Here is a 23,523-nt window from a genome sequence, read left to right as displayed (position 1 = left end):
CATAGAGTTTTAACATAAAATTGAAGTATTCCAACCACCCCATTCCAGTTCATGTCATTTAAGGCATCAAAGTGATTTTATTTCTTTTTACATAATTATAACAAACTATGAAATAAGCAACAAATTTTCAACTGATATGGCTCAAGAAATAATGCTTAGTCTAGGAGCATTTGCAACTAACTCCAAAGCTAAGTGGTTAAAAGATAAGAATAAGGTTAAACCTAGATCAGTCAATGAGGTGGCCTGTGAAACCAGGCAAACAAGGTTACTAAATGGAGTACATTTAGTTGGATGCAAATCTCTCAATGACATAAGAAGCACCACCTAGGCAAAACCTTCTAGATCACAAATTAAATTATAAGGTACTGCTAACAAATATTCATTTAGAAACACTTCACATGGTTTCAGTGTTTCAGGCGTGCAACAGGCTCACTAAAACCATCTCACTTACCAAAAGTGTATTCATTAAATAATATACACACCCAATTCCCAGTCTATGGATAGTTTTTAGAGAAGCATCCTAATGTAGGCTGTGTCTATTACATATACACTTCAACAATCCTAATACAGAGAGAGTTCCAGTCATCTAAACAGCTTGTACCTACACAGCTTGTTTTCCCACAGACACATGAAGAAACTACTGATGAAAACACATATACATTAGTATAAGCCAAGACACACTGTTGGGGTTGTATCATCTTCAATTATGGCTAAATGACATCACTTTGGGGTATTCAAATTATTACTCACATGAGTAATCTCTAATCATGAGAAGAGTGTCTGTGAAATTAACTTGCTAGTGAAAGAGAAAAGGATTGAGTCTGGAATCAAATACATTAATTTAAAAAGCAGTTTTTCAACTGTGAAGTTCTATTTCATAAGCAAAAGTAAGTTTACTGCAGACTCTTTCCATTGACCTTGGGAGCAATACCACTTGGGAGTACCTTGGGTGTTTTACCTAATACAGAAACTTCCAACTCACTGGAGGAAAAATATCAAGTTTTCTCCTTGTTGAATTTGATTTCAGTTCACCCACAAAATTAATTTTGAATGAAAATTAATTGTGTATGTCTTGAAGGGTCTGATAGAGAACTCTCTGATTATAAACAAAGTCAGTCCCCTATATATGTAACACATACCCAAATTATATATATGTATACATAGATAAAAGAAAACCCTAATTTCTTCTTCAGAGCTGTATATTTATCTCTTGTTCTGTAAGATGTCGATATAAAATACTACTTTGTTGCTGTTGCTGTGATAATTTCCAGTGACATTGTGAATGTCATGCTCATCTTAAAGCAGTTCTAATACTGCATTTATTTTTCTCTGTAGCAAAAACACAGGAAATCTCAAGAGAAAGAAATATTTGTAACTATGAATCTACAACCTTATGGCTGATGATCTTTGGTTTGACCATGGTTCGATCCTCTGCAGCCTGTGTGACAACTGAAGACTGTATGAGCATCACTGAAGGCTCTCACTAGTGCTAAGATACACTGCAGAAGCACTGTCCCCTTTCCTCATATGGAAACTCATTTTCACATATTTCTTGGCTAACTTTATGGAACAGCTCAGTGAGGTATGAGCTACTTGTCTGCTATGTGGATATACTTATGAAGAGAGCTCTTCTCTTCCATTTAATTTTCCTTTATGGATTTGATAAAGGAATGAAAAATCTGCCAGCAGCAACTGGGAGTGACACTGGCACGCACTGATTTCAGCTCTCAGAAGGTGCTGATGAGGCTTTTCATTCAGAGCTCTGACCTTTCCTGCTCTTAATAGGTCATGTAGTACTTCCGTATAATTTACAATATTTACTAGAAGTGTCTAGCATCAGCCTGCCCAGACCTTGCTGGATACAGAAGTACATGACAGCTAATGAATCAGTGACATGGAATTCCAAAATCTCCCTCCTCAAGATCCCTGACATTAAACAATGTCAATTTTGACTGAATAAAGGTTATGGAATAGCTTTGGATAAATCCAGTCATGGCTTACATGTTTTCAGGAAGGAACAAATTTGTTGTTGGTATGATTTTGCATTTTTAAGGAAATTGACAACTTGGCCACAACAAAGAATTTAGACTGAAGAAAAGGACCTCAGCCCTTTCATTAAAAAATTTCACTGTCATATATTCACAAATAAATGATGATAAAAAGAACTAATGCCCTCTTCTGTATTCTGTGGCTCAAGATATGTCCCTGTCTGGGACAGTAAAACCATGATGTAGGCCATTACAGTCATCTACAGATTATTGTATAAACTATCTTTCAAAATTACTCTTTTCTTCAAAAAAAAAAAACATTACTGCAGCCTTTAATCCATAGCTGTGGCAGAAAATGACAATGTTTTACCTTGTGAATAGGTAGCTGGTGATTAAGTGTTATGAAAGTGGCCTGTTGACTTGAAGGCCAAGCCAGAATATTATCTGTGACCTTTAATATTCTGCTTTGCAAAGTGCAGATCCTACAAAATACTGACCAGGCCCTGCTGAAAGCAAGCTATGTCTCACCTGGGGCCAAATCATAATCGTCACTTTGCAGGACCAATTCTAGCAATTATCTGATCCTGTACATCAAAAGCCTGCTGAGTTTTGTTTCAAAGGGCTGAAGGTTCAGTTTCAATGATAGTGTACCTTTACATGACCAAAGTTCTCTGTGTGGTATGCTTTTATAAATACATCCTTGCATTAAACTAGACTACAAAAAGGTTTCTTTCACAACAAATTAATAAAGAAGTTACAGCATGAATTAAAATATACAGGAGATTTTTTGAGGTAAAGCTGTTAGAACAAGAATTTCTTTTTAGAAGGGGCATTTTACCCAACTCTTTATGCATCATTAAGTTTTCAGGAATGCTAAATTGATGGATTTGATTTAAGTTGTAGCCAGCATTTAATTTTGATTCAGTTCAAAGGGTGATGTCAGACGAAGGAATTCAACAGGGCCAGGGGGTAGCTGTTAGCTCAGTAAACCATCAGTTAAAAATAAAGGAAAGTATAAGAAGATGCCAACACCTGTCAGCACTGGCTCAAAATATCAGATTAAACTGCACTATTCCTGGGACATACTGTTTGATATGACTGCAGTATAATTTGTAAAACAGAAAATAATTTTTATTTTAAATGTTTCTTCCCTGAGTATTACCTATGATTTAAGGTTTGGCTTGCTTTAAATAAATGAGTAAAACATGCATGCCAAGAAGCATGTCTTCATGATGATTTTTTGATGGCTGTTTCTCTTTAAAAGATGTCCATTACTTGAAAGGTGTGGGTTGCATATAGCTGTAGAGGAACTCCTATCTTTGGTGTATGTTAAACTAGCCTTCTTTGCCATTATTCTTTTTTATTATTAAAGACTTTTTTTTTTTTCAAAAGAAAAGAAAAAACAGTTTTTATACCTCCAGGGCAAGTTCCAGCTCTTTTGGTTTCTTGAGAAAATAAATAAAAGAATTGGCAGAAAGACTCCTAAAAAGACTGCCCAAGGGGGAGGTAAGGAAACACCTTAAAACATCATATTACCAAGTGCTGAGGTAATCAGCTACAATCTGGGAAATGTCAAACAATGGTATTCACCTACCCAAAGATATTGCTGATCAAGTCCTCAACTGCCATTTACAATCACTAACTAAAACATGGAATATAGCGATGGATATAAACAAGAGACAAATTAGTATTGGGAAGCTGGGTTTAATAATCCCCTAAAAGAGACCATCTGTTTATAAAGACCTCCTTTTCCTTGATCTCTGACATGTATTCCTAATATAGACACAGCTGGATTTTTATTTTTTGTACATTTTTTAAACACCCTGCTACTATAAAGTCTACTTAAAGTATATCTGGTCTGAGTGTTTGTCTCAAGTTTCAGTTATTATGTAAGCACTCAAGGGCAATAAAGTTTCACATTGAGTTAGTCTGCTTCAGAGCAAGTACTAAACCATCAGACAAACACAAATGTAATTCCTGTATTATTGATGTTCAATACCATAGGATACTTTTACATTTTTCCGATTTTTGCAAATGTTCATCATATTATTGCTAGAATATCTGGAATAGTTTTAGAGCTCTTTTCAAGGTCTGGATTTGTGTTTGGAACTGGAGATGAATTTTCTTGGTTTCTACTTTTAAAAACACGGGGAAAATCACATTATCTGTAACAGATATGACATTGATAACCTGACAAGCTAAGTGATTTGCAGGTATAAAAAACCAAAACAATTTGTAGCCTATGTATCCAATCTACTGTGGTGAAGAAAAAGGGAGAAAAACACTACTGACTATACGCTTCTTGCAGATAGAGGTCACTAATGGACTGGATTTGAATCCCTCTGGTAAAAGCCTGAAAGTTGCATGCAAGTAATGTAGTGAAAAGAGAACTTATTTGGAGATTAAAGAGGTAGCATAAATGATTAAGAAATAAAGCTCTCACTTTCCTGGAAGCAATATTATCGTAATTGTGCCTTCTTTCTAGTCCTTTAAATAGAAAGTGCAGTACAGGAAAAGCCTGACAGTGATGTTTGTTTGAAGTCTTTTTTGTTTTCTTGACTTAGCAAAACTATGTCTTTATGTCTTTTCTACAGGAAAGGTAGGGAATTCAGCCCTAATAACGTTCTACAATTTAGATATAGCTATTTTAAGAAGTTAAAGGAAAGGACATTCTTGATTCTCAAAGGAAACCATAGCCTATGTAATGCAGATTCCAACTGGGAGGGTGTAGGGTTGCGCAAAGGAGGTATGTCTACATCCTAAATCAAACTATCCAGCAGGCCAGGATACAAATGTGACTTGTAACAGTGGCTCAAATTAAAGCCAGACTCTCAAAGCCAAACAGAGATAACATCACATTATCCAAAATATAGGGTGTATGTGTGTATGAGGAGTGACTCTTGTAAGAACAGAGTGCATTCCAGAACCACTTCTTGCTATAGCCTTGGACTTTGGAAAACACTGATGACTGTTCTAGTCACAGGTAGTTTTCCAGACACATTTATACTTTACCTGTAGTACTCCAGGCCTGTACTCTCTTACTTTGAACTGCCTCACTACTGTATCAGGATAGAGAACAGCCATTTAAATAGAAAATTTCCAACAAATAGAAGTGATGTTTGAAATCTCACCACTGTCATAACCTTAAGAAAAAAGATCAGCACTAACATTTTAATGTCACTTTTGTCATTTAGAAATTATGACTTTAAAATAATATCTGTTGTATGGTTTTGATTAAGAAAAAACTGTGCCTCATTGTGTACATTGACTCTTTAAAGGAAGAAAGGAACAAAACGTGGATAGAGGTATAGGTAAGGTACCTTTAAAGTTTTTTGAAAAATTGCCAGCATGGATTTTTCTCCTTCCAAAAATGCATATATCTGAAACCAATTTATGAACTTCCTCTTAAACTACAAATATGTAAAGGTGGTTTTGCAGAAAGTCCATGTCAATGAATGAAGCAAGGAATTAACTCCATGGAAGTTTGTGGGGTTTTGTTGTTTTGGTTCGGGGTTTGTTTTGTTGTTTGGCTGGGTTTATTTTCTTGTGTCTGATCTGCTGGGTGTTTTAAACCCAAGTAATGATCAATCTCAACTTCTAAACTGCTTTCATTCCTGCAAGCACGGTAGAGTTAGATGCAGTAAATAAATCTCTCTTTAACACACACCCTGTTTTTCTGTGCGCGTACAGACATCTCTGTGTGTGAGGAAGATCTGACTTGCTTTAGTGTCTTTCCCTGCTCGTCATGTAAGGAACCTCTCTTGACTGAGCTCTGTATTGCAAAAAGCAGCATCTGAAGAAATCTAGCCAGTATCTCACACAAACAGTACAGGAATTTACACGGATTTGTGCTTTGGATTTATTAGCTTATTGTGAGCCTTAAAACATATTTCCTCCATTAAAATTAATTAAAAGCTCCTGTTAACCAATTCCCACTCCTAAAAGAAGGTGGAGAGTCTTACGCTCTCACTTTGCTTCTGATTTCTTCATCTTTTAAGGCTTTTTATCTCATGCTCTGAAGAGGTCTTTCCAGCTGTTAGACTTCATTTTTGCAATCTCTTATTTTTGCCACACACCCCCTTGTATTTTACTATTCTCGTAGAAACCACGGTCTAACTCATCAGGTCTATGAGGGGTTCCTTTGTATTCCCCAGTCTAGTTCTCTTAACCTCGCCCCCACCCTCTCGCCACCAGCCCCCACTCCAAAGGCTGCTGATGCGATCTGGAGCTGATGGATCCTGGTGCCAGGCGCAGCTCCTCGCCAGCGTCGAGCTAAGCCGACTGTCGCTTCCAAGCAAGGTTCACCTTCAAAGGTCCCATTTCTCAAAACCACGTCTCAAATAATACTAACGGTGGTGCTAAGACAGGAACTCTGCCGGTTGCCCCACAGCAGGGGTAGCTCTAGGTTCTCCCTTCCCCGCTCGGCGCCGTGGGGGGGCCACAGGGTGAGGGCCAGGTTCGGCACCCGCCCACTCGGCACTGAAATGCGACCGAGGATATGGGACCCCGCTGCAGCTGCGACTCCCAGGTCCTACTCCTAACCAACAATCTGGCATAAAATAACCTGGGGAACCTCCTGATACTTGCCCCGGCCATTCATAAAGCCGTGCGTTTGTGTGCCCGGGGCCGCACACTCTCTGATATGGGTCTCTAATGAGGCAGAGGCGGTATTTCTGGCACACAACCTGATCCCGGCTCAAGTTTGCCTTCTCGGAGAAAGCAAAGAGTACCTCTACTTTAAATCGCCCGGAGCTAGAATTACGAGGAAAAGAGAAAGAAATTAAATCCCAACTGTACCTGGCAATGTCTGGAAATCCCTCGCCGGCACCGATCATAATCCCCCTCAGCGCCTCTGGTCCCCCACACCAAAACTTTTCCGCTGCCGCCGCCGCCGCTCCTCTGTGTGGCCTCCGCCCTCCGCGCCGCGCAGCGCTGCCGCCCAGCGCCGCTCCCGGCCGGCCCCGCGGGCCCACTCCCCGCCGGCCGCCGCTGCTCCGGAGCGACCCCCGCGCCTTCCTCCGCCCTTACGAGGCAGCGGCATCGTCCTCCCCCCTTCTCCGCCACCTCCTTCTCCGGCGCGCAGCCCGCAGCTCTGGCATTCCCAACGCACTTTCTCTGCTCGATTCGCTCGCTCTTCCCCCCGCCGCTCCTCCTTCTCCGGTAAAAAAAGAGAAGGGACCGCGGGTGCGCCTGGTCTTGGGGTTTATTTCTTTCTTTCTTTCTGTCCTCTGGAAATTATGAAAGGATCACATGAGGAGCAGGCACGGAGGAAACCCAGGACCCTTGGAAGTCGGAGAAGGCATCGGACAGTTACATGTGAGTATATGTGCGAGTGTGTGTGGCTAGCTCTCTCCAAGTCCTGCGCCTGCCTTCAGCCGCGACTGCAGGCTGATCTTAGCAGTAATGATGCCTCAGATCTGACTATTCCCTGCTAATGTAAGTCGTGCCTTTTTTTCCTCCCTGCCTGACACCCCAGGGAGATGTTTACAGTAATGAATTCAGTTGATAGCCATCTCTCTCTCTCCTGGAGTCCCTCCCACATTTCTAGTTTAAAGAATGCTTGGAAGGCAGGGCAGCAACCTAAAGCTTTCCAAGAGGCAAAGTCAGGCTAGGTTTTCTATTTTTTTTTTTTTTCCCTTTTTTTTTCCCCTCCCCCCCCCGCCCCCCCGCCCCCCGGCCCGCTTTTAACCCATTGCTTGCCGACGGCAGTTTAGCAAGCCCAGTCCCTTTGGACTTGCCCTCCCCCCCTACTCTCTGGGAACGGAACCAAGCGGGCGGCGCTGTCCGGGAGAGTGTTGGGCTACTCAATCCCCGGACCCCACTCCTCCTCACCGCGGAGCCTGCCGGGCCGGGGCTTGCGGGAAGGAAGGTTAGGATGCCGCTGCCTTTACTGGTGGGGCTGACTCAGCCCCGCTGCTCCAGAGACGTTTGGAGTATATCGAAAGGGAAGCTGGAGAGTGAGCTCTGCCCAAGCTCCGGTCCTAACAGGGAGATGTCCTCTCTAGCAATTTCAGTCGTGCTTCCCACCAACATGGCGATATTTCATGTGCAACCATCGACAAGCCCGCCTCCCCCACACCCTTCTCTCCTCCCTCTCTGCGAACTTTTAGGTAGGCAATAGCAGTACGAAATAAATATAACATAGAATAAAAGAAAGTCCAACCCTCAGGGAACAGACGGACCTCCTTTAGTATTCCATCTGATTTCCATCATCAGTCAGAAAGACTTTAAAACCACTGGAGAAACCGCCTTTTGCCCTGAAGGTCTAACAACGCCCCCCTCCTTCCCCACCCCCGCAATGTCTCCTGTGCACTTTCAGTGCGTGTTCGTGTGTGTAAATGTGTGTGTGCATCCTGGGCTGCCTGTGCTTGTTTCGGGGTAACCCTTCCCCCGCCGCCCAGTTCCCTAGCAAACTATTGCCTTGTTCTGACAAGTCCACTTAAAGACAAGACTATTTAATGACGAAAAGCTCTTGAGCGATAGGATACAGCCGTCAAGGTAGGACGTGGATCTTGCGAAGACAATTTGCCTCAAACTCCTCCATTAAGAAAATGCACAATACAGCTTTGGCTGTGAGTTACTTTAAGAGAGGGGCTGCAGAGGTATGGAAGAGAGGAGAGCTGATCAATGCCATGTGTCGAGGAAACTGAAAAGGCAACTGAAATGCCTCGGGGTTTGCTTCCCCCTCACCCTTGGCTGCTCACTACTTGCATTTTCTGTTCAGCCGTACCTCAAAAGCTGAATCACTCGCCATTGTCTCCGCACCTCCTTCGCCCTTCGCTTGGGGGGGGGGGGGGGGGAACGACGACGCTAAATTATTCACGACTTCAAAGGCTTAATAAGCCATACGGAGAAGCCCATCGCAGAGCCGCAAGAGGAGGCGGGGGGTGCGGTATTAGCCCAGCAGCAGCGTGCTTGGCGCGGCTGCTGCTTCTCCGCACCCATCCTGCTGTCCACCTCGTGCCCTCCAAAGGGGCTTAGGAGAGCCCCCGTGTATGATAGCCCCGAGACGTGCTGCCTGCACGCTCGGAGGTTGTGCCCTAGTCTACGCGGATGAGCGTAACGATAGGGGAGGAGGGTAGGGAAAGGGGAGAGCAGGTCGAACTAGCGTTTCTCAGGGGACTTGGCGAGAGAAAAGGAGTTGAGGACGAGACCCGGCTTCTGTCCTGGTGCTACTACCTCGGAGACCAGGGTCTGCTTTAGGCCCCAGGACCCGGGGTGAAGGGGAAGGAGCCCGAGACCCTCCGCGGGGTTTAGTTGGCTGGAAAGGAGCGAGTCTGGCATGGGTCGGACCACAGGGAGAACCTGTATCCCCGGTTCGGAGACTGGGCTGCTCTGAAGTCGAGTCTGCCTGCAGCTTTCAGCTGGTCTCGAGGGATGCAAGTATCTGGAGCCCCGTAGGGTCCAAAGGCAAATGAATAACCTTTCTTTCAAAGGTTGTTCTGGGGTTTTGACTTTTTAAGACCTGTCTCTTTTTTGTGTTTTTGTTTGGTTGTTTTTTTGTTTGTTGGGGTGTGTGTCTGTTTTGGTTTTGGTGTGGTTTTGTTTGTTTTGTGGTGGTGATGTTTGCTTGTTTTATTCCCACCCCCCCAGGGCCTGCATGCTTTTAAGAGCAGTTATTTGAGCATCATTTATATCTCTTTCCTGAAGTAGATAGACAACTAGTGCATTTTCTCGTGACAAAAGCCAACCCTTTCTAAGTCACCTTTTGTCCACCCATCTCTTTTCTTCATGTCCCCAATACTAGCAACCTGTCGACATAAGGCAAAGCAGACCTTTGTTGATCACAGGCGTTTCTGCCCCCTGTGCCACCAATCACGGAAGAAATTTGGAATGCTTAAAAATTCTGCAAGGCTGCAGGCTACTACGCTGCCCCCCAGGCTCAGGATGCTTAGGAGGAATTGTACGTGCCCCCCTCCCCCTCTCTGCCCTGGGCCCCTCAAGCACGCCACACTTCAAATCAGAGAAAGATACTCAGGACAGGCTTTGATCAAATCAAGATCGTCTTAATCCAGAAAGTGACTTAACTAACCATTACCTGCTGCTGCAGAGGTGGATCCTTCTTGGTAGGTCACCCAAAGCCCACCGGGTCCGGCAGGTTGAAAGGAGAGAAAGTGATAGAAGAGCTGGACTCCGGCATGGTATTACTTTAAAGATGACCACCAATGTCTGTGTTTCCCATAGCTGCCAATGGTCACCATCACCCAGGGTTTCTCTCAAGGAAAGGAGGAAGGAAATTGTCTTTCCAAGCTGCTGTCCAGCCAGTCATTTGACCCTGACACTCACCGATGACACCGAAGAACACCCTGCTAAAGCAGTTAAACGCCTTGTAATTTCCTTTCTTCTCTTTCCCTCGGCGGCTCCGGCGCAACGCCGCGGAGCGATCTTATCACTGTGCGATCATTATTCACCGGTGACAACCAGCGATGCAGAGCTCCTAAGTGAGTGTGACAGATTTCAAACGCGGGGCTGCATCGTACTCAGCCTCAGACATACTCTTCCTCAAACTTTGCCTAGCAGGCAAGTCAACGGCTTAACCCTTTGCAGCCCTTTCTTTTGCCCGAGTACCGAGACCTCAGCCCATGGGGGAATTGCTTACTTGAGAGGAAGCACAGCGTGCACGGTTACATGGCTGGGGACTTCTTATTACGTGTCATTTTCTATTCTTGGTTATTTTCAGTGGAAACAAATCAGAACCGCCAGATTTGGGGAGCAGTTGGAGAGCTGAATACTCCTCCTCTGTGGTTAGGAGCTGGAAAAATCCTTTTGGGAATGCACATCTCCTGAGGAGTCACCTGTGATCCCTACTTTGCCACCGAGTCTGGTATGCAGACTGTCATATACATTGTTTGAATCCCTCTCACACAGGCATATACAGAACTTCTGCACTTTATTCAGTATGGTGTGGCTGAAAGCACAGGTCCAAAAGTGTTATTTCACACAGCCCTCCAGGTTCAGTTAAGTTACAGGTTATTAATAACAGCAGAAAAAGGAGCAAGCAAGAATGAAACATATTTCCATGGGAAAAAAAAAAAAAAAAAAAGAAAAAGAAAAAGAAAGGCTTTTTCACACATGCACTTTGTAGTGAAAGGAAATATTTACCACCAGCAAACTCCAGCATGTCAGAACATATTTCCTCTGAAGCAGAAAAGAGCCTTAAAAAATGAGAGAAAAAGCATGTGAAATTCAAAGATGAAATTAAGTGCTTTCCAAATTCAGTACCACCAGCCCGGAGCCTGATGTCAAGACAATGCTGTAGCACTGTAACATGAAGATGTAGAGAGGGAAACAAGGAAATTAGCAAACTCCGTTGCTTTTCTAATATTCCTTTCTATATATTTTCATTAAATTACGGTATTTCTCTAAACTCTTCTCTGCCTCTTGTCCCGTCTGAAAAAGAAGGGGAAGATACCTCTGACTACAGCTGAATGACACTGAGAGCCTGGATGTGGATATAGAATGGCTGGAGCTCCTTCTCAATCTCCTTCCAGATCCCCAGTGGTCACAGCATAGGAAGGACACAGAAGCAGGTTGGCATGTAACTGAGTGCTCTCGTCATTAAATGAATAAGATAAGGCTGGACAAGGAAGGAGAAGAATCCTACACTAAGCAAATGGGTAGAAAAAAACCCACCCAACCAAGCAAACATTCTCCTCCCACCCACGTTTCTAAGTTTTTAATTTAAACGCAGCAGATAAATAAACCTCTTTTGAAGAACATCCCCCAGCTTCTCTCAAGAAAAACCCCAGACCTTTTAAGCCATTGCATACATCCTTGTCCTATTTATAGCAGTGAGTGGCGTAAGTGGAGAGCGTGGCAAGACCTGCCCGGCTGATGTTGCCCAGCCAGAAGGCAGCTGCTGCAGGTGCGCTACGGGAGCTCCGCGGCCGCGGCGCGGCGCCGCCTGCACGTCCCGTGGCACGGCCCAGGTGGCAGCAGAGCACAGCGCTGCGATGCTGACAGTAGCCGGGGCGCGTACCCGCTCTTCTTCCAGCGCACCCTGTTTAAACTGCTGCCTCCCTCCCCTCCTTTTAATCTTGGTTATAGTCTGATAACTTGCACTTTAAACAGTTCTCCACCACACTATAAATGTGTGAAGCATGTATTTATTTATTAGCAAACTGTTTTGCATGGTTGAAAGGCAGTAAACTGAGAGTATAGAAATGCATTCTCTTTAAATTATCTGTGATCATACAAAATGGCTAGCCTGAAGTGATGATCCACTGATCCATAATACAACATCACTTATTTTAAAGAGAATGTGAAATGGGATAACATTAGGAAAGACTATAAAAATGAAAGTGTCTTTATATATATATATATATTTTTATATATTTTTTTTATTCCCAGCTGTATTGTTAGAATGATTTCTGCCACTTGCAAGAAAGAGAGGGAAAAAAAGCTGGAAATAGTTCTGTAACTGGGAGACTGGTCTAAAACATGCTGAATAATCTGGTTTTGTCAATAATGACAAATTTTGGTTTAGGCCTTGAATTCTTGCAACTGACAGAAGGAAAAATACCACAAAGTGAATCCATCAGATTTGGGAAAATCACTATCCAGGGTTCAGCTGCTTTAACAAATGTTTTGAAGAAGGTGAGGGACCTTTAGAACAGCAGATCAATGAGTTATTAAGATCTTGTATTGAATTCTAGACAAATGAAAATATGTATGTGTTTCTCTCCAATTTAATTAAACAAATGAGACTTTCACATTAGATCGGGAAATGCATGCCCAGCTTGTATTTTCTCTAAGCTCTCACTTCTGTGGTGAACTTAAAAGGAAAATGTCACACTGACTCCTGACAGAGTTTGTGATGTGACTCCTACGGTAAATGTCTGCCATTTTGGAGGGTAGTGATTGGATTTTATTTCCAAATAAATTTGATAATAAAACTTAGGTGTGCCATCTGACCATCCTTGTTGTGCTTCTCATCAGCTTTCTTTCCTTTCCCTTTGCCATCAGACCAGTGTTACCTTCTATTCTTTTTTAATTGTGTATGTTGTTAGGTATCACCTTGTAATAGGTATGACGCCTTGGATTGCTGCATTTTGTAGTCTTCATCTAGTAGAGGTTCTCCCTTCTTTACTGCAAGTGTTTTTTACATTTAGCTTTTGACATTATCATGGTAAACTGCTTCTGTAGGTTGTCTTTGGCCCAGGAGACACAGGGATTTAGGTGTCTTACAGATCTTGTTTCTTTTCTTTAAGACTAAAGAGGATGCTTTTCTGGTTGTAGTCTCTTTGTCAGTTTGATTCCCAATAAAACCAGATCAAAATCTGATGAAAGGCTTGGTTTGATTTTTTTTTTTTGACCCTTCCCTTCTGAACACCTTAGGGGCTTATGTCAAATTTTGTTCAGTATAAAGGGATCTGCCCAGATGTCACCAGATAGACACATTGGAAATAGATAATAAATAGGTAAGACAGGAAGATGGGACTATAACATTTTATTATACGTGAAACAATGGAAAGCATATTTTTCTGACCACATTTTGTGACCAATGTAAACTTTGAGAAATTGCATTACATATCATGCCATCTCATTTCAAGCAGAAAGTCTACAGGGAAGGCAAAATTCTGTGTATAATTGCTGATTGCTCACCTTAATTTTCATGCTGAAAGCAGTTGCAGAAATACAGATTAGTCCAGGTAGTGATTAATTGCATCTGATAAAGTTTAGGTGATTTAAATGGCTAAATCATAATGGGCATAAGAATCTGACATTCATGAAGGTGCTATGCATTAGCACTTTGGGTTTTTTTGTATGCAAAATTTAAAGGAAAAATAGAATAATGAGAAAGACAACTGGTTGACATGAAACAAACAAAAAATTAATTTCAAATTAACCTGCAACTTATCATGGTAGGAATGGAAGGCATAAATAAAACCTTGTGAGTGGCATGCAAATGGCCCATGTAAGTTGTTTTTTAAACAAACAATTTTTTCCCATCTCTGATTCTATCACTGAACCTTTACATTTCTGAAAAAAATGTCCACACAGTGGACATGCCTCTAGCTGTAGAATTGAAACATCATCTTGTGAAAGTCACACACCTGTTCATTAAGTTGCCCGTTATACATCCATTGCTTTTGTATTCTAAGTGGAGAAAGGTAGAAGACAGACTGTGAATCTACTATAGTAGCATCACTTTCCGATCACAAGGCCAGCTGCCTTATTTTGTAAAGGGCATCAAGAGCTTGCCCATTCTAATTTTTTACTGATTAAAACTTCATTGATTTGTACTTTTTTATCCACAGGTTCAACAAGCTGAAATAATTCTTTCATTTTTGTCTCTGTCAGGTCCGTTTGTGTAACTTCTTGTATTTCAAGGAGATGGTTACAATTATGGAAAAGTGCCTCTAAACAGTCTAAGAGGAACCAGTTTTCTTTTGGCTCAGTAAATATGAATGGACAATTTTTAGAATTTGGGGTTTGGACAGGATAAAATTATTTTATAACAGCAATTGGCCCAGTCAAAGTGTCTCAATATTATTTAAAGAGATAATTAAAACAAAACAAAGCAAAACAAAACAAAACAAAAGAGAAAAAAAAGAAAAAAGTGTGAACCCCAGAGCTCATAGCATGGCTCCTGTAGCTTTACAAGCTGCCTGATTTCCATGCAGCACTTTATGCAAGATTGGCAAAATTTGTTCTATGATGTTTTGAAAAACCTTGAGCTCTGTCTTACAACTGTGGTTAATTCCCTTTCAATTCCAGTATAAGCTAATTATGTGTAATAGGATACAAAGGAGAATGTAGATGTCTATTGAAATTTATTGATTTTTGCTTTTTCTGGATTAATCCCTTGATTATGATAAAGAGGTAATGCCATTTTGTCAAGTCTTTTCTAATCCTTCCTGTTTATTTAATTAAGAGCATATTATTGTAAATGGGTTAGGTGAAAAGGAAAATTGGTTTCAGTTACCTGAAGAAGAAGGCATAAAGCCATTACCCTGGCCATCAAGGTCAAGAATTAGAGGTTATGTAATTACACCTCCAAACTCATATGAGCAATAATCTCTGCATGCTGCTGCCATAGGTAGGAAATGGTCACCTAAAAAAAACCAAAACACCAAATCAACCAAATAACAAAAAAGTCAAAATATCCCAGGCAGAACAACTAGGGAGACAGTATCTGTTTTGAATCCTGGTAATTTGGCAGTAAGCTTTAAGGTCTTTGGGAGGATTTTGAGGCAGTGCAAATATCTTGTGAAATCATTTGTCTTGGTCTTCAGCAATTCAATGCACCCACGTCACAGATTTGTGGACTGAGTGGGATAGGAAGTTGACATTGTCAGAGCAGTCAACTTCTCTTAGTCAATTTTAAAACATGGGACACCAGCTTGATTTTGTTCAGATCTAAACTTTTTTCCTGAGATCTAGTAAAAGAGAGCTTATGCCACTTCAATAATCTCTTTCTGAACAGGAAGGTATTACCTTTTAAGGGAAATGGTGAGAGAAGGAAAAAGGATCTCTGATGAGTTCTACTAAAATAGTGAAAAGTTCAGCACTCATCTGGGTAACCATAGCCTGCTAGCAGAGAAATGGAAAGCATGTGCTTTTAAAAAGAATGTAAGCTGTGTGGAAGCTGAAATTCACTGTTCAAAGGTATGAACCTGCTTACTACATTGATGCTATGACAGATATTTAGTCATTAGTACCAGTAGACTTTTTTTCCTAATTTCATTTCTGTACTGTAGTGGAACTGGTAAAGATTATTCATTTGTTTCTACAATGGGATACGGAAGGAACCTTCTGGTGAGAAAACCCAGCTGTGGAATTGCACCAGGATTACAAGTTTAGGGTGATCTAGTTTAGCTAAGTGCCATTGTTAGGAAATTCCACTCCTATTGGTTTTCTGTTTTGCAGTCATCACAATTCTTGAGTCCTTGAACAATCTCTAGAGAATGACCTATATTGGCTTTACATATACTATATTTATTCAGCCTAAGAGACTACTGACTATTTTGTATAACAGAACAGCTGTATGCAAAGGTGAGAGCACATTGGAAGCTTTTTTCTGGATTTGTTTATTGTTATTATTATCATCTTGCATAACTAGGTAATTAATGTTTTCTTCTTCCAAATCAAACCCTTCCTTAATTAATGATGAGTTTTGAGTTAATTCTGCTTACCTGGTTATGAAAAGTTTCTCTTGAAATCACCCATGGACTTATCTAGTTAAGCACACCACACATGCAATGTCCTGGATGCAGTAGTTATGAAGAAGAGTCAGGAATATTCCCCTAGGATAAATGGAACTTTTTACTTGCATCTTAAAATGATCTGCCTTTCTCTGCCTCAGGCAAAAAGCATGCTAAGAAGTTAAGCTATTCTTTGGGTAGGGCTAGGGAAGGCAGTGAAATCCTCCCTGAACAAACTGAAGCAACTTGAGTGTAACAGTTTATTGGTGACTTTCAGTGAGTTAAAAGAAAATGAGATAAGGAGAGGAGAGTTTTCAGGATTTAACTAATTCATTTTATTTCTGAAGCATATGCATGGTTGTCAGTATTTGTTCAGCAGAGAGAGAGATTTCTGCAAGCTTGGAGACAAGCTGGGTTCTCACTACAAAAACATCTTTGGAGTTTGTTTCATGCATTTGCTCTACACAATTTACTTCAACCACTGCTGAACAAAATAGTCTAATTATATGCTTCAGTTGTCATTGTTCTTGGATTTCTCTGGTCTCTGACTCATTGACTGTTGAACATTATTATGGTCAGTCTTGGCATTCTCTTAGTTATTGGCTTATTGCTGGACTGATTGTCAGTGAGCTGCAAAAGCAAGGCTGCATCACAAAGGAGGATGAGCTGGAAGCTGAGGATGACCCCAGGCAGAGGAAGTGCCCTCAGCAAGTCCTGTAGCAGGAAGGTAGGGTGGATAAAATAGGGTGCTGGAGGCTGGGTCTGTTAACAGTTCCAGACACAGCAAGGTGGAAAGTCATGATCAGGAACCACACAGGAGAGAGGACTGAAAAGAAGGCTGTCACTTCTGCCCAAGGTCTATTGAGTGGACAGGACTGGATTCCTGCACACCTCCATCAGTAATCAGACCAGATCTGGGTGCCAGTCATAAGCTGACATGGAGTCCCTCCTCTGGAGCAAAGAGTGTGTAGGAGCTCTCAGGAGAGAATGGGCCCAGTTAGGGTCTGTAGGTACACCCAGGACTTTGGCATTTAGATATTAACCACCAATAACTGCATGCTTGACTTGGTAAAAATGTACATAACAAGTCTCTGAAGGGCTGTTTCATTAGCCCACAAAAATATTCCAGGTCTTTTCTTAGACAATAGATGATTTTACCAATTCATCCAGGATAATCTATGACATTACTGGATAATCTATAACATTAACAAAAGTTGTGCTAGCCCTGACCAGGGTCAATTTTCAGTTTCCTTTTTTATGCTAGCTTGCAAATTGATAACTTTCAGGAGTTGTTGCCAGTCAAAGAAAGATCTTGTCGAAGGAAAATGAAGAAGGAAATGAACGCATAGCTGGGGGAGGTAACAACTTTAACCAGCCTTGCTTGATCCCCCACTGCAAATAAGTCAATAATCACAGGTCTAATTAACAAAAAATAAAAATAAGGTCTTTAACTTTCAAGAATGCAAATCCTCAAACCAAAAAAAAAAAAAAAAAAAAGAGAAAAGGCTAAAGTGCCAGTAAATCTATCAAGCAACTAATATGAAATAAGCAAATAAGATAATTGCTGGAAAAAATAAATTCTTAATCAATATTAGTTTAGATTTCCATTACATGTTGTAGATTGCCATAATGATTTCCACTAGAAATGCAGGTTTTCAATGTCATGATTTTCAGTTGTGTGACTGAGAAAGGATTTGAGCTAGCAGTTCTGGTTTTATCTCACTTCTTGTTACTGCTATGGCTGTGTGTACTTTTTTCTGCTGTTTTGCTTTTCTGTTAATTGTTTTCTCCTGCTATATCTCCCCAACCCCCCCTGCCATATTCTAAAGTGATCAGAAATGATGAATCACATTTGTGGCATGTGATATCTAAGCTAAGGTGCATGTCATAGTACCTGTGCATACTTCATTACCCATATTCTCAGGGCCTGGTCTGCTGTGACTTACCGTATGCTGTCATAGAATTGATTAACTTTAGGCTTATCCTAGGTTGGCAGGGGATAATATTAAGAAATTTATCATCTACTAGGAAATTTGTCTTTGGAGATATGGGAGTAGATCCTTTGTGACTGTCTCTTCTGTAGTTGCATTAGAAGAGAAGGCATACAACTGTTTGCTATGGATTTGATTATTATTACTACAGATCTTGTGTTCTGTACTTCTGAGAGATGGACAAAAAATGTCTCTTACTTTTGCAAGGAAAACTATTGAGTCAGTTAAGTCAGATCATGCTGACTGCAGAACTTTTGGTGCCATGAATCAAAGAATTGGTATAGCTATGACAACACCCTGCTACTTCTAGCTATGCCATTTTTTGACACATTAGAGAAATGTGCAAAAAATCCATAAACCACCTGGCCAATTGCTCAACTTAGATATCTTGATTTTAAAAGTTATGGATGAAGGAGCAGAAGTCAGGGAAGCTGATGATCTTTTTCTATCTGAGTGTACAGATAGACACTTTGTACGTGAAGAAGCTTCCTTTTGTTTCTCACTATTTTTCTGAATGCTCATATTTTATGAAGCATGTGCATGCTAATCCACAGATATACACAATGGAACTATTAAGACTCACTAAATGCATTGATTTCTCTTTCTTCTTTTTTTTTTCTTATCAGTCATTAATTACTCATGTCCCAAATTTTAAATCTGTTTTCATCCTCAAAGAGTAGTCTTATGCCATGAATGCTCATCAGAGTCAAAATTACATTTCATTCCTCTGCATTGACATCTATGATCATTTGTTAACAGTCCACAGGTATTTCTGCACTTGCCTGCATTCTTTCTCATTTACTCCTTCTCAACCATCTATTATTGGTTGCTATATTTTTCTTTGTATTTTTTAACTACCAGCTGTGTTTGTAACTTTCTATCAATTTCAACTCAGAAATATTGGTAAAGCTTTTTTTTTCCATATTTAACAAGTGTTTATATTTTTAACACTAATGTTTATCTACACGACCAATGTGCCAAAGCAAGGCTGGATAAATCTCAGGACTGAGGTTCTGTTATATCCCACAGCTGTCTACACAATTTTTTTTCTGGTCTACCTTTTTGTGCTCTGGACACTGTCCCTGGCATAGCCTAAAACTTAAAAGCACTCCAAATTCCTTGTTGTGAGTAATTTCTTTTTTGACATAAAATTGTCAACTGATAATGACCATATTGGTGGCTAGAAGGAGGCAAGGATGCTCTTCATTCTTTATTGGTTTTATTATACGTCATGTTTTATTTTCATTTTTATTTAATTAAAATATTGGCATGGTTTTCTTATTTTTATGTAAATGATTATGTTTGTGCTTGAGATCCTTTTCCACCTAGGTACTTGCTTCATCATTCTTTATATCTTATTTTAAAGGAGTGCATGCCATCAGAAAAGACATGCAATATCTGGCAAAGCTGGGTCACAACGGGTGGTTTTCAACTTAGATGAAGAGCCCCTATCTCAGAGGCTTGCTTGTAAAGAAAGAAATGTTAAAAATACTTATTATGGGTTGTACAGATACTGTATTTCTTATCCGTAAAATGGGACAAATGAGCTTCATTTCCTTCACAAGGAAATCCTTCTCATGACTATGTGAAGGTTATCAGACAGAAGGCTCCTGTAGGAGTATTATACATACTTTATGGGTCAGATTCTTAACTGATACACATTAGAATAACTTTAACGGAGTTGATGAAACTATGGTGGTTTATCTAAAAAGAAAATATAACTGAGTTAGTTTATTTGGGTTTTGCACTTAACAGAGATTCAGGCAGATCTGTGTCTGGTATTGTTACATCATTCTGGTTGGTTTCAGGGGCTTAGGAACTATTTACTTGAGTTCAGGTGAAAAAAGCATGGTACAGTGTTTAGTCACAGGCCACAAGAAAGCTGCTGAGGCTTACTATGCTTTCATAGCTCTGTTATTAATTTATTTATTTTCACTAAAACACATTTCTGATAGTGTGTGGAAAATGTTAAATAGCATTAGAAAGAGCAGGAGCCATCACAAAAGTCAAGCATACTTCATCAATCTTAACTTTTCATGAACTGATTTAATTTCTATAATTTTTTTTGTAATTACCAGGAGTGCTTTATATCCTTTACATGCTCTATACCATGAAATTAAACAAAAAGATCTTTAACAGGTGTTATATTTTAAAGTAGCAATGAAATCATCTAATAGGTCTATGAAGCATTGCTACTGTATGCATAATTTAATGTTTGTATTAAGCTTTAACTGAGAAACAACATGCATCTTAGAAAGATAACCAAACTCTTGATAATCCATCATGATGGTTATCTTCAATACTAATCACATATTTGAGTTTGTCTGTCTTAAATTATCAGCCATTGATCCCTACATAATTTTCTTCCTGTAGCTACTTATAAATGATGATCAAATGACATGAGCCTTCTCTTCAGAAGCAAAATGGATTCAGCTCCTTAACTCTCTTAAGTAATGAAGTATTTTTTTCCTCTTTTCCATTCTTTTGTTGATTACCAGTTCATTATCAACTACAGCATCACCCACCCATGCATTCCTGCTGCCATTTTCTTGTTTTCCATTCAAAACAGCAGAATGCATCACATGTTATCAGTATTGCCATTTTCAACCCACCACACTCTCAGGAAACAATCAAGAAATAGATACTTGTCCAAGATTCCTGGCACTATTAATGCTTGAAAGACTGAGGAATTCTAGTCTATTTTCATCAGCACAGAGCATAGCATGTCTCTGAAGAAATACCTGAACTTCCACTGGAAACACCTAGTCACAGAATGGGAACAGAATGAGTTTGTGGCATTTCCTGGGGAGCCAGTGAAAAATTCATTTTCAACAGCAGCAGCCAGAAGGATCTCTTCTTTGTTTCCCTGATGCTCTGTCACAAATTCTGATTTTTTTTTTTTAAATTATTATTATAATTTTATATTATTAATATTATTTTTATCTTTATGTGTTTGGTTTGTTGGTTGGGTTTCTTTGGTCCAACTATTTCACATATTGCTTGCTTTCGTCATTTAGTTTGCCTTGCTACATGCTATAGCACATTCAAACCTTTCATCTGACTCTGCTGTCATTTAATTACCCTTGCTTGCTTTCACCTCCTTTCTGCCAAAAAAATTGGTTGCTCCACTGCTGTCACTTACCTAATTGAGGTTGTTATTTTAGTCATCTGTGCTGACATACACTGTGGATTAGCTAGTTCTTGTTAACAGTTCTTAACTTTGACTTGTCTATTGTTTCAAAGGACATAACTCTTGTAATGATGCTTTCTTTTCTCTTGTACTCCTTTTCCCTCCTTGATTTCTCTACGTTTTCATTTCTGAACTTCCTCTCATCTTACCCCAGAATCTCAAGCCCTAAGTCACTAAGTGCAATGCAATAAGCATGAGTGACTGTGCTGTTATAACTTACAAAAGAAAATCAAAAAGCATCAGAGAAAATGTCCCAGTTAATCTCTGCTCTTGTATTTTATACAGTCAGTTTCACCCCTGTAGGACAGATAGCAAATGCCAGCAACTTTGAATCTTGTCCCTGCTTGCTAACAGGCAAAGATACCATGAAGTGGAAGACCAAGTAGCCACATTTCATAGACATGCATATCTTCTAGAAAGGACATAGTCTTGCTTTTTACATTTATTTTATTTTTCCTAAACCATATCTTCCCTTATTTTTTTTATCCCCTTCTGTGTTACTACCAGTGCTTTGTTGTATCTAAACACAGCACAACACAGAGGCCACCCCAATTTTCATTCTCAGTTCTGCTTGGTAATGGCAGGTGAAAGCAAGAACTGTTCAAGCCTATTACTATCTCTTTGACTGGTTATTGCTGCAGCCTCTTCAACTAATAGTAGCTGCTCAAATTCAGTGCATTTTGACTCTCCTACTCCTGCCACACTACTGACAGGGAAGTTTATGAGAGGAACTAGCCTGAGACAGCTGTAAGCTTAAAAGATATGTTAAGCCAGAGGCAGAATCTGACTATATTCAGGAACAATTCCTGATCAAGAAGAGGGTCTCCTACTCTGTGGAGTTGCCACCAAGTGTCTTTTTCATGAACCAAATTGGGGGAAGAGAGAACTTTTAACTGGAATGTATCCAGCTGTGGTTTAGGCCACATATACCATATCCTTCTCTGTCTTCTGTTAACAGTAAGTCTACAGTGTGACTGAAACTTAATAAATGACTTCTGGTCACCCATCAGAGCACAAAACATTCTTGAATGAGGAAATATTTGACCTGTTTTACATTTTTGGAATGCAGTGGCCATGTTTTGGTCATGTATTGAAGGAAGATTATGTGCACTCTCTAAAATGAGGCACCCTCATTCATTTACATTGTATTTTCTTCATATCTATGACTGCTCTCTCCTCATCAGCTTCTCCCTACTGGGTGAAAGATTGGCAAGATGACTGGTGGCACCACACTTGATTTGAAAGCTATTAATAAAATGAATTCTCTAAAGAAAAAGGTGCAGGGATCAATATTTTACATGATTTGTGCAAACTTCAGTGGCAGTTTGAGATCAGGGATGAAAGGAAAATTAAAGATACAAAATTAAGTGTGAGGTGGGGATGGAGGAAAGTTTGGTAACCGTGCATATCTGAAAGCTATTTCATATTCATTTAGATTCAGTGTACTGTTCATGAGGAGTCTGCCTTTTTGGGGGGTTTTGTGTGTTTCTTGTTTTTTGTGTGCTGTTTTTAAGTTCAGATAAACCATGAAACAACAGGAAAAAAATCACTTCAGCATCAAATCAAATCAAAGTTGTTTGCTTCATTACCTTTTGTAACAAGGTATTTTGTGAAGTTTCTTTAATTCTTTCTTGGATCTTCATCTGTACATGTGTATGTGTATTCACATGCATGTATACACAAATAAATATATTTATACAGCTAGGGATCTGTCTATACTGGACCAATCTTTAAGCCAAATTAAACAATTATACAATTTGACTCTCTGTATTATCCTAGTGTGTTTACATTAAGCAAATATGTAGCTTTCTAATAAAAGACTAGAAACACTCCCTTTCCCACCCTGCACAGCCAGTACATCTGGGAGCTGATTTTGGAAATGCTAAGAGGAAAGGTCACTTCCTGGCATGTGTCCTACTTTAGCTGAATGCCACACGAGGCTCTTTTCCATTGCTCACCTGTTGTTAGTGATCTACAAGGGGATCTCATCACCACAGCACTGTCTGCTGCTTGGGTTAGTGGAAATTGTTGAATTATATATTAGCCTTTTACCAATTCCAAATCCAGATGGACAGCGGTGAAAGAGCTATGCCCTTTTTGAAACAGTGTGAATCAGAGAGCATCTATTCTGGATGTATTGCTCTGTGGTGAATCACTGAGTGCTGAATGGGGAAAGAGTCTCGGTATTGTCAGGATGGAAAATCCCC

The 23,523-nt window shown here is 40.2% G+C and overlaps 1 protein-coding gene across 2 annotated transcripts in view; it reads right to left on the bottom strand.

Annotated features, from left to right (window-relative positions):
- The window catches only part of FLRT2 (fibronectin leucine rich transmembrane protein 2), a 68,928-nt gene extending 58,485 nt beyond the window's left edge, over window positions 1-10,443 (bottom strand). Inside the window, exons 1-2 of one of the 2 annotated variants that reach the window (XM_068148719.1) lie at window positions 10,027-10,443; window positions 6,786-7,216 (exon numbers count right to left, since the gene is read on the bottom strand). The gene's annotated coding sequence lies outside the window, so the exon portion shown is untranslated. The remainder of the gene's footprint in view (window positions 1-6,785; window positions 7,217-10,026) is intronic. The other variant, XM_068148720.1, reaches the window with a different exon arrangement.
- Between the last annotated feature and the right edge of the window lie 13,080 nt (window positions 10,444-23,523).

Source organism: Melanerpes formicivorus, unplaced genomic scaffold (assembly GCF_026170545.1).
Source record: "Melanerpes formicivorus ecotype bairdi unplaced genomic scaffold, bMelFor1.0.p_v2 SCAF_17, whole genome shotgun sequence".
In the NCBI taxonomy this organism is placed as follows: Eukaryota; Metazoa; Chordata; class Aves; order Piciformes; family Picidae; genus Melanerpes; species Melanerpes formicivorus.
The sequence above is the reverse complement of the archived record's forward strand: the minus strand, read 5'-3'. Positions and strand labels throughout refer to the sequence as shown.